This window comes from Orbicella faveolata, unplaced genomic scaffold, assembly GCF_042242905.1.
Source record: "Orbicella faveolata isolate gen_17 unplaced genomic scaffold, um_ofav_v1 contig_47, whole genome shotgun sequence".
Taxonomy (NCBI): domain Eukaryota; kingdom Metazoa; phylum Cnidaria; class Anthozoa; order Scleractinia; family Merulinidae; genus Orbicella; species Orbicella faveolata.
Window position 1 is genome coordinate 14,193,527 of NW_028301577.1, and position 11,930 is coordinate 14,205,456.

General features: G+C 42.7%; 1 pseudogene; it reads left to right on the plus strand.

Moving 5' to 3' along the window:
* Positions 1-9,530: 9,530 nt before the first annotated feature.
* Positions 9,531-10,244, plus strand: LOC149097257 (uncharacterized; annotated as a pseudogene).
* The last annotated feature ends 1,686 nt before the right edge of the window (positions 10,245-11,930 follow it).

An 11,930-nucleotide genomic window follows, 5' to 3' on the forward strand; every position in this document is an offset into this window, starting at 1 on the left:
GAAAACCTATGTCAGCGCTTCTTCGAAGTCCGATCTATCAACACAGAAGAATACACTCTATACCTCTCTCCGGTCCGTGGGTCATTCGTCCATTCACTTTTCGTTTAAAATCAAAAATTGAAAATTGATGTCAATTTTTGATTTTCATGATTTTTATCATAAAAAAAAAATAAGAAAGTGCCAAATCGAAAATATTTTCTTTTTTTCCTTTAGGTAGAACGTTGAAACAGAACTTATATTTTTACTTTAATCCTGTCAAGAATGAAGAGAAAAATGAATTTGAGCGGCTATTTTGTTTTTCCGACAAATTGTTGCAGTCGGTGGCACGGCTTAGTTTTTCTGTTTTCAACGACGGTCTAAAAGTTGAAAATTGAAAATTGCAATCAATTTGCAATTTTTGTTTTTCGACCAAAACATTCCAAATCGTTTACAGAACTACTCCAGGGTGAGTTGGAGGGGTCCATTTGCACGGTAATTTTTTTGCGCCCAGCCCCTCCCCACATCCCTGCTTCCTTCCCTGCTTAAGTCGCGCTCTCTTCTACTGTCGCTTCGCGGTCTTTCGCGACGTTTAGGAACGTTTTGTGAATGTTGTGTCTTTTCGTCGCTCAGTTCTGTCCATTACGGCGAGCAGCGAGACTTTTGACGTTAGTCAAGAAGGAAAAAAGGCTTAGTTTTAATTACTTCAGGGGCTGATGTAACCATATCGAGAAATCCTCGAGCTTTTCAGGCGCGGCGCCATATTGTAAAATAAGGATTGGACTGGATTGGACTGGATTGGACTGGATTGGATTTGTAACACATGGATTTGCAAAGCACGTAATACACACTTACGCCGTAAGCCGGAAGTAGCATGAAAGCGAGGCCTAAGGGCCCTCCAGATATTTCCCGCGAACTTTGAAAGAGTTAACATGGAGGCAGAAACCTCTTCGATTCGCAATTTAGAGGTGGAAAAGTTGAAACCAGAAGATATTCCTGGTCCAGTCATAGAAAATGAAAGTCAGATTGGAAAGTGGACAGTGCAAAAATGAAAGTTTTGGTTTAAATGTAGACGCCTAAACCAGCAAGGAAATAAAAAGCAACTGTTAATTAGAAAAGTAATAACTCGGCCAGTGACAGCTGCCGGTTGATGTTTACATTTTACTATTGTTGCTATTTAATGCACTTACATCTGAAGTTTCATTTTTATTCCTTTTTATGACAGAGTGCTGGCATTCAAGGCCATACCGAAATACCGTGATAATATTTACGACCAGACCCAGAAAAGAGCTACACAAAGGCGAAACTTCAAGGACATTTAGGAAATGATAAAGAGAACGTGGCAGATAATTTGTCGATTTCTTCGTCAGCCGAAAATCCAGAGGTTTTGTTCCCAACAGATGAAGTGGCAAATGAAGTTTTCAACAATAACTTTTCATTTCTTCCAAATTTTGTTCCGATGGATGCGTTTCCACATATCTATTAAGAAGTATGATAATGTTAATGTTCTGAACTCAAATGACAAAGGGTTACGAATGATGAGATTTGTCCATGACTTACAAGTGTACAGGGATCCACAAAAAAATTATGTCTTTGTGAGAGCCTGCTGTTGGGCCTCTTCAAGAGAGATCGTAAACACAATATTAAATTAACAGTGCAAGGAGGTAGTACGTGTACTGATAAAATTAAATCAGCATCCTGCGATCGTCAGTGCCCAGCATCCAAAAGCGAATGCTGCTGTCATGTAATGGCAGTTATTTGGAAACTGGAAGACATGACAAGAAAGGGAGCGTTGAAAGAGTCCAACAATAGAACACGTACGTCAAAACCGCAACAATGGGGCAAACGAGGAAAAAGAGAAGTTAACTGTTCACCGGTAATGACCGCAAGTATTGTAAAACCAAGGCATGCCTCTGATGGGCCAGGTAAAAGAAAAAGGGGGATACATAGTCAATTCTATGATCCTAGACCGGTGAAGTCAAGAAAAATTGACCCTGACTCCATAGTTAAATTAAAGGAAAATCTTCAAGAGATCAATCCAAAACTTCCATTTGCTTTGATGCTGCCAGAAGACAGAAATATTCCTACTGTAAACACCTTGATTGGGTCAGTGGCAAGAGGATCAGTGCTCCACAAACAGCTTCAAGGATTTCAAATGGCTAGCACAAATCCTGTCGCCTCCTGTGATCCAATTTCTTACCAGTCACCCAATCCAGCAATGAATGGAAGTAGTAATTAAAGTGGGCATGTTCCTACCCAAACAAATTCAAATGTTACGGATGGTCATTTTACTAACCACTCAGAAATTCTACTGACAGTCAGCCCAGGCATACACCCATTGAACCCGAGTGTTTCAACAACAGTTCCCCCAGCCAAGGGTTTACTAATTTTCCTCTACTACCCAGCAAATGTTGTGAGGAAGCTGTTGACTTGAATCTATTTTATAATGCTCCAAATATCTTGAATAAGGTTCAAGTATCTCTCAAGCAGCACAGGAGCTTTACGCCAAGACAACTGGTCAAGCAAATAACAATGTATAGTATGAGGAGAGAAAACGCCGCATCACAGCGTCAAAGTTTGGCAAATTTTTAAAAGAAAGAATCAACCAACACCTGAATTTATCCGAGCAATCTGTGACCCAATTGATATCAGCAACTTGCCCTTTGTTAAATATGGCAGAGAAAATGAGGACAAAGTTGCAGATATGTATGTCAAAAAAATGCATGAGGAAGGTAACACTGGACTGAGAGTGGCAGAATTTGGTTTAAGTGTCAACCCATCCCTACCTCATTTAGGGGCATCTCTAGATCGTGTTGTTTTTGATCCAATGTCAAATGATAAGTTTGGAGGAGTGGAGATAAAAACTAACCCAAAGGCAAGATCCATGGGTCTCTCGATAGCTCAAACTGTTGACCACCCATCTTTCACAGCAAACCATTTTTTGGTTTCAAAAGATGGGCAAATTATTCTGAACACTGAGCATTCATATTGTTATCAACTTCAGGGTCAGTTGGGCCTTTCTGTGCTCTCATGGATTGACTTTGTGGCACATTCAGGCATAGGAGACATATTCAAACAACAAGTGTTTCCTGACAAAGACTTGTGGTCCAAAACTATGATTCCTAAATTGAACTCACTTTGTTTCAACCATGCTCTGGATTTTTTTCTCGTTAAATGAACCTAAAACTTACTAACATCAAAGAAATGTTCTTATACAATGAATTGAGTCCACATGAACTGACCTCAAGTAAACACAGTAACTTTTAAAACGTCAAAATTAGACTGAAAGAATAGGGTTTTGAAAATTGACAATTAATGATGCAACAGTCCACAACTGATTTATGCAGGCATGCATAGACAATGGTACTACTTGATCAAATATGTGCCATGCCTTCACTCGTTTGATTGATCTTTCCACGTGGATCCTCACATTAGCAATGCTCATAGTCTCAAAGCATTCGTCCTTTGTGAATTGATCTTGCACTGACTGTCGTTTGGGCGGAATATACAAACTTGCACCCTTCAAAGCCATAAGATCATGTACATCAAATCCTTTGTCAGCAAGGTATTTATCCCCAGGCTCCACAAGACTACAGAAGTCACTCTTTTCCACAATTTCTCTGTCACTTATGCGGCGAGGATACAGGTAGCTGACAAAAGTTACCCAACAGTTGGGAGTAATGCAAAAAAAGCCTTTATATGTATTGTGGGATTTGTAATCAGAGTACATTTCAGAATGTGTTTGTCCTTTGGCATGTCACACTTAATCTCTGTGCAGTCAAAAATCCCTCGGATATCTTGATACTGACCTTTAAATCCCTCAGGCAGATACTTCTTGATCTTATCCTCGGGAACCCATATTGGCAGGCTTCCCGGCATGATGTACAGATAGTTTACCCATGTCACTAAAATATCAGAAACTGTTGCTACAGAAACACCATGCCTGTGTGCCAGATCCCTTTCAAATAGTCCTAATCTAATTCTGGTCAAAAAAATTCAAGAAAGAAATTAAAACACCCCATTGTCAAGACATTACAAACGGCTCTTTTCAGAGCTTCCACGAAAACAAAAGTCTCGGTCTTCGTTCGCTTTGATTCGTGTCCTTGTTTTGTTGATGGAAAATTGGGAAAGGAAATAATATCCTTATCGTGGATTTCCACGATACACATGTAACCGACTGGTAGCTAACAGAAAACCCCAGGTCACTCACTCATTTCAGTTTAGTCCTTTTTTGCAAGGCAAATGTCAGAGAGAGTAGGGGTGTCTGGAAAACCCGAATAGCGAATAGCGAATAGCGAATAGCGAATAGTCCCGAATAGTGCGAATAGTCTCGAATAGTGCGAATAGTGGCGAACAGTCGCGAAAAGTGGCGAATAGTGACGAATAGTCGTCAATATAGTCACCGCTTTAGATCTAATATCCAGCGTTAATAAATTATCCAAATAAGCAACAGAATTTCAGTGAATTTATTACCTTTTCTTCTCCGGACTCAGGCTAGTAGGCTGTCCATCGCCGACATTAAGAAAAGAGAAAACACAAGGATAACCTAATAAAGACGTATTTACGCTTTAGCAGGGGTTAAAACAGAAGAAATTACGTTTAGAAACACCTTTTGTCCTGATAAGCGTCTGTGCTTTTCAGCGGAAAAATCCCGTTCTAAGTTGCTACGAGGTTAACTGCGAGATACTGGGTACCCTGTTTGTTACTATTTGCCACTATTTGCCGCTATTTGCCGCTATTCGAGACTGTTCGCCACTATTCGCACTATTCGTACTATTCGCTATTCGCTATTCGAGACTATTCGCTGTTTCCTGTTCGCGACTATTCGCTATTCGCTATTCGGGTTTTCTAGACACCAGAGAGAGTAGCTTACAAGCTCGATACAAGCCTTGAAACCTAGAAGGAAAGGCCAGAAAGGTAAGGAAAGGCTACTGTCCCGACTGATTACCATGGCGTCTTCGGTGCGCCAACGATACTTCAGATCAGTAGCAGATACAAATGAAACACTTCAAACGGTACCAAGAGATTATCAAGGTAAGAGAGTGAATCGTCCATATAGGTCCTCTAACTAAGGTAATCCCCCTTAAGTTATTTTTAGACATGGTACCCAGTTCTTCCGAGGATGTTACTCGCGCGATGCGTGGACAGCCGAAGCGACTTTCTCGAAACTACCTAAGACGAAATGGCGGGAACGTCATTTTATAAGTTTTGATTTCCATTTCATAGTAGAGACGTTTTCTGCACTCTTAGCCGCCTTTTTGTTCGGCGGGCTTTCTGTGAAGCGTGCGTCAAGGTCCGGTAATACAGGCAACTGACATTTTTCTTCAACTTGTCTCGCAAAATTGTTGCATCGCAAGTTGAAACACATTGTTGCGCGTATTACCACGTTTGTGACCAACTTGTCTCGCACCAAAATACAGTGTTGCAAGTTGAGGCAACATGTTTCCCAAAGTAGACTCGAGTTCTACTTTCTGCAACAAATTTTAGTTTTGCTGCTCGTATTACCACTGAAGCAGCAACTTGTCTCGCAATAAATTTGAATTCAACGCTTGTGATTGGCTGTCGCGAAGCGCGGCAAATAAAAAGAAAAAAACAAGGCGGACGGTGAAGGCGAGAAGTAGACCAGTATCTCTGGGAAAGTCATAACTTTGTCCCTTACAAAGACTTCGAGGGCTATCATAGTCTTTGGGACACCTCGTTTGTCCCCTCAAAACAAGCAGAAAAAAATGCAAAAGGCTTGGAAGAACTGTCGCAAAAATACACCGTTTCGCCTAGCTACCTGAAACGACACTGAGCTTCATACTGAGAGAACTTCGCTGGCACTGAAAATTAAGAAGAAAATGACGGCCAGAAGTCGAAGTGGAACTTCGTCGAAGTGCTAAATTATATTAAAGAAGGGGCCATCTTTATTTACACACGTTTAAGCAATTATACCTGTAGAATTCTGCAGACTTGCAACACTGTATTTTGCTGCGAGACAAGTTGGTCACAAACGTGGTAATACGCGCAACAATGTGTTTCGACTTGCAATGCAACAATGTTGCGAGACAAGTTGAAGGAAAATGTTGTCCGTATTACCGGAGCTTTATAATTCTTTGTTCATTTCTTTGCCATTGTTTACAAATTATCACAAAACAACAACGTGAAATAGTCACATTCTGCATATTCGAGAGAAAGTGAACTATACGACGGCCAATTTTTACAATTCTTTTGCGAATTTTGACGATGTCTTACATATTCTGTTTGGGATGTTTCTGACAGTATAGACAAACTGAGTGAATCTAAATTTTCGCGAAATTCGTAGGTTGAATATTAAGTCGTTTTTTAATCGACGTTGCCTTTGGTGTTGTTGCCGTTGCTGCTTAAAACTGTTTTTTGCTACTTGGGCAGCCAGCGTCTGCCTGCACTTTCGACCATCTGTTTGTTCGGTTGCCTAGCTTGTGTTTGGGCGTTTGTTTGCTTTGCACTCGTTCGTCTTAACATTTCTCTGCCGTTCATTCAGTTGTTATTGTTTGTGTAGAAGACATCAGTCTCTTATTTAAACTCCTATTAAAGTTTCGAAATGTATTAAAACATACCGAGAGCCGAAGCTCATTTGCTTGTCACTAAAATATCAAAGAAGACCTCCCCACAGCGTTGGAGGTTTTCCTTTCCTTTGAGAGGAAACAAAACGAAACGGCACAAACAGATCCTCCACGGTACGAAAACATCCACGCAACGCGCGAGTACTATCCGCGGAAGAACTGGGTACAATGTCTAAAAATAACTTAAGAGGAATTACCTTGGGTATGAGGCCTATATGGGAATTCACTCCCTTGCCTTGATAATCTCTTGCACGGCACTAACTCTCTTAAGGAACCACTCGACGGCCTACAGACTCCCGGTCGGACGTCTAATCACACAGCGATTCATAAAAAGTAGAATTCTGTTTTCGAGTTTTGGAAATCACGCCAACAGAATTCCCGACTTAAACATGTAGATGTAGATGTAAAATTAGTTTGCGAAAATTTGATCCACTAGTATATACTAATGTAAAGTTTGGAAATCTAATTGGGTGATCTAATCTAATTGAGCTACTTGTATGCTATCAATACTCACAAACTAATTTTAATCGTTGTTAAATATGCAAAGTTTTGCATTCATTGTAATTACAGGAGGAATTTTTGGCCTGCATATGGCCAACTAGGTTTGTTAGGTTGCATATTTGCAACAGCGCCTGTATAGTCACACTAACTGTAACAGAAACTGAGCAAACGAAATGTTTTATATCAAGTTTGGAATAGTAGATCCAGAAAACATTGCGGTCATCCCTAACAGGCACACATACTGGTGATGACAAAATTGAAGGGCTGCTACTTCCGTACATAGCAAAACTACACGGAGGATGACTTTTATACTGATTTACTCCAATTTACATACTCTCGTGATTGTGGACATTGTATATTGACAATACAATTGGAAAATTTGACGTCAAAACAGTTTCCCTTTGTTGATGGTTTTCTTTATTCTCATGACCTGGCTACTTGAAATTGTATTGTTACAGTAAGGAAAAATTATAGGTTGGCAACTTGCTCTTCAAAAGTGAAAATATAATTGCCCCTATTTTGTAAGTGATGAACACATTGTATTTTTTCTAATGCACTGTAAACTTTTAAACTTTATTATCCATAAGACTATTATTGTTTACGTTGCTTCAGTTACTATTTTATTAAGTGCCCATGAAATGAAAAAATCAAGTCATTTACTTGCGCCCCGTGTTTACGAGCAAGAAAATTGCTGAAGAGATCAAAGTGACGGAACCCAAACCACCTCTTGTTAATGAACAATGCGTTGTTTGTGAATACAAATGTGATCTGTGGGACGCAGATTATGTGGGCTATACATGCCGACACCTATTTCAGCGCATTAACGAGCATAAGCATTCTGTCATTGGTAAACACCTGCGGGACGTACACAATCTGAGGAACAAAGATCTCCGTGACCAATTTACAATCCTCAAGAAATGCCGTGGGAAACTGGATCGTTTAATTTATGAAATGCTCTTCATCAAAAACAAAAAACACCACTTAACATTCAATCTGACTCCATTAAAGCAAAACTTTTTATTTGACAGTTCAAGCGCACCACGCTTGGTATTTTTATTTTTATTCATTGATTATTTTATCTCTTAATCATATGCATTGAGACCTTCACACGTACATTCACTATATAACGAACTCACATAACGTATCTTATTTGAATTTGAGAATGATGGCATGGAGCCGTCGAAACGTCATTCTTTAATATCGCTGCTTTTTATTCTTAAAACTCAAATTGCTCCAAATTCTTCACTGAACGTCAATAAGTTGAGCCGAAACTCCGAGCACACGTTTACTAACCGAAGACAAGAAGCAAATACAATACAAACGAAGCAGGTAAAAGCGGTAACAAAGGTACCAAGCTAATAACGCGCGAACCGTGAGACCATGAGGCTAACTAAACAACAGCGTGCATACGAAACGAAACAATGAAGCAAGCTAAACGACAGCGTGCACAATGCGTCATGCGAGCTAATGGCGGGAACTAAACAACAATGCGAAATATGGCGTGACTCCTTCTTTCTTCCGCTCGGCTTAGTAGATGAGCCTTAAACATAAAGCAAAGCTAGGCTGTGGATTGGTAGTAAACAAGCAGTTACAAAGAGCTAGAGGTCAATGCGTAAATGAAGTATTACAACATGTATAGGTTATTGACCAAGTGTGAGGTCAAGAGATGGCTGGATATTGGCCAAGTTCTTTTTTTGCGTGTTTATGGACGGAGACGGAGTCGAGGTTCATAAACTCGCAAAAAAAGAACGAGGGCAATATCCAGCCATCTTAACCGAACAAACTTGGTCAATAAAGGATTTATTATATGGCTTTTGGGGACATTTTTCTTGCGGGACACGGCGGGGAGTCCCGAGCGGGCAAGATAGCTCCATCTTGCTCGCTCGGGTAGCCAATCACAGCGCAGGATTTGGTTCATCTTGACCGCTCTCGGAGCTAGCCATATAATAAAGCCGAGTACTAGTGTAGAGTCATGCACGGAGTTCGTAGGGAAAGCTAAGTAACATAGTCCTTGAGGTAAGCCGGGCGACTAGTTGGACGGCCAGACCGGCGTGGACCAGATGAGAAGGCAGACTCCGAGATAGGGGCATCAATATCGTCAGACACGCTTCCGCCCGGGGGAGGAGAAGACTCGGGCACAGGAGGATTGTCAGTCTGAGGATCTGGTGGAGTAGCGAGCTCGCTAGGGACTAAAGCAGGGGCAGGATTCGGAGTGATCTGAGGGGTAGGAACGTGAGCGAGTTCCCCGTTAACGTACCCAGAAGTAAGAGACCCTTCGTCGATATCTTCAGGGTCGGAATCGTAGTTGTAACAGCGAGAAAGGTTAGACGTGGTCTCTGTTGGGTCAGGAATGCGATGACATTGTGACAGTTTGACGCAACAGGAGGTAGAGCGCAACTGTGAACCAGCGAACTTACGTACGTTGCACCACAAGCCGTCTACGGAGACCACAAGATACTGATTTCGGGCATGTGTCTTGGAGCCATCAGAAGTAAAGTAAACGAAATTGCCAACCTGAACGGACATGGCAGGACGAGGACAGCAGCCAGGGGCTTTGGATCTCTCACTAGCGGGATGGTTACCCAGCCGCAAGGAGTGCTGTTGTCGAACAACTTGGAGGTCAGAAAAAGGGACCTGTGCGTTGGTAAATTGGTCGCGTTGAAGCCACATCTCGCGGGCAGACAATCCTCTGTTACGGATACGGGTGTTGAGATTGGCTGTCGCCACAGCTAAGGAGAGAGAGGAGTGATTCTACCACCCTCAGGACAAATACGGAGAAGCTCATCGCCAAGTTCGGCGACGCATTTCTCTGCCACAGGATTCTTGTTTGGGTTTTTGACTCGACCAACTTCCACAGCAAAGCCATACTGCCTAGGGATTTCATAACCGCACAGAGAAGTGAAGCCCGAAGCGGGATCTACCCTTATGACGGAAAAGGGGGCCAGACAGAGGGCGCAGCTCAAGGCACAATCGGAGGAGACCGGAGCGAATGGATTCACGACGTTCGTCATCCAGCAAGCAAGCAGCGTGGAAGTACGTGGAAGTCTCGCGGACGACAAGTACTAGCTGACGGTAGCGCTTTATGACGTCTGAAGCGAAGGAAATACCAAAGCCGTCAAGGGGATCAGTTGTTGTTCAACAGGACTAGAGGGAACTTTCTGCAGAGAAGAGCACAGGTGGCAACACTGCGAGCACCGATCCAGAGCTTTGTCCAGATCTAAGGCGAAGAAGTAACGCTGCGAAACCAGGGGTGCTTACCATTTACAAAAACCATCCGGTTGGAAATTTCAGGCATAAACATTAAACAGTTGAATGCGACTTTGCGGGAGAGGGAATCGCTATAAAGTATATCCACATCAGCTAGAGAGACTTAAAAGAGCAGAAAAATAGCATCACCTCAAATCACAGCCCATATTTTCAGAAGCTTCCCAAACGGAATGGCGCGAACCATTTGATTTTCCAACTGGAATTTCCGGTTTTCCCATGTAAATGGTAAGTACCCCAGTTTCATTTGGTGACGGGAAGGGTGGTCCAGCATCATGTGTAGGGCAGCAAGGAAGCTATCAGCGACAGAGCGCGGGATGACTATACGTTCGCGGGACGCAGCGAAAGGTTTATCGCGTTTTACGACGAGCAGGCCGTCACGGGAAATGGAGACCAAGTTCAGGTAACGCTTGACGTCTTTGATGTTTGTCAGCTTCTTCGATAACAGATGATAAGAATGAAGTCACTTGAGGACTGGAAGAGAACTGGACAAGGCAGAGCTTTTCGAAGGCCTGGACAAACAACTTGCTATCACTCAGTACATAAGTCTTAGACTTTGATTAAATTATATAAGGGGTGAAATGCTTGACAGCGGCTGCAATAGATAATGCCTCTATTTCACATGGCAACCAGGAAGCTTGATGGTTTTTTTTAATCTTGACACTGAAATATCCGGGGAGGTGGAGATTCTGGTCACGAAGTACATAAAGAGTGGCGCCAAGGCCATTCATCTTGACAGAACCGTCGGTCGCGATCCAGAGCTGATCATCAGGCTTGGGAAGAGTGATGGATCTGTTAGACGTGAGTGCTTCTTGACAGGAGCGGAAACACACCAGGAGCTCATCAGACCAGGAAATCGTATCCTGAGATTGACGACCTTCCGTAAGGGACTCGAGAGGAGCGAGGAGTTTAGCAGCTCCACTAAGGACTCGGCCAAGCATTTTGTACGAATCAACAAAAGCACGGAGACCACGGACGTTCTTGGTCCTTGGGACCATATCCAACCGAGAATGGTGGTCGAAGCTGGGCAGATTATGGTTTTCGCAGGTGAGAGGCGAAGGCTGCAGCGATCCAGAGCCGAGAGGACTTTTCGCTACTTTGTAAGGAGCTCCTAATGAGTATTATCGCCGCAATACAAGTCGTCAGCAATCTTAATTAGCAACACAACCCTCCTGAAGGGTGTAATCATGCCACAATACTTCATGGAGTTCTTTGCAAGGGGGATTTGGTAGAACGCCTGGGACAAATCAGAGACTATGATGTACTTCCAACAAGCAATCTTGAGAAGGGTGGAGTCCACGTCCGGCAGTAGTGAGGGCTGAGGCTTGCTGTAGCGGCCCAAGTCAGTAAAGGCTGAGACCAAGCGGAAGCCGTCATTCCTCTTCTTTACTAGGAAGAACGGGTTCAAATATTCCACCACAACCTTTAAATCTGCTGGTCGACGGAACACACCTCGAGCCTCACGTTCGTCAAATTTGGTTTGAAGCTGGTCGAGTTGTTCGCGGGAGTATCGAGGAACACGCCCTTTGCGCTGGGCAGGCTTGACAGGTCCCATATTCACAACTCTTTCAATCGGACCAGCAGCTCCATTAAAACCAGGGATAC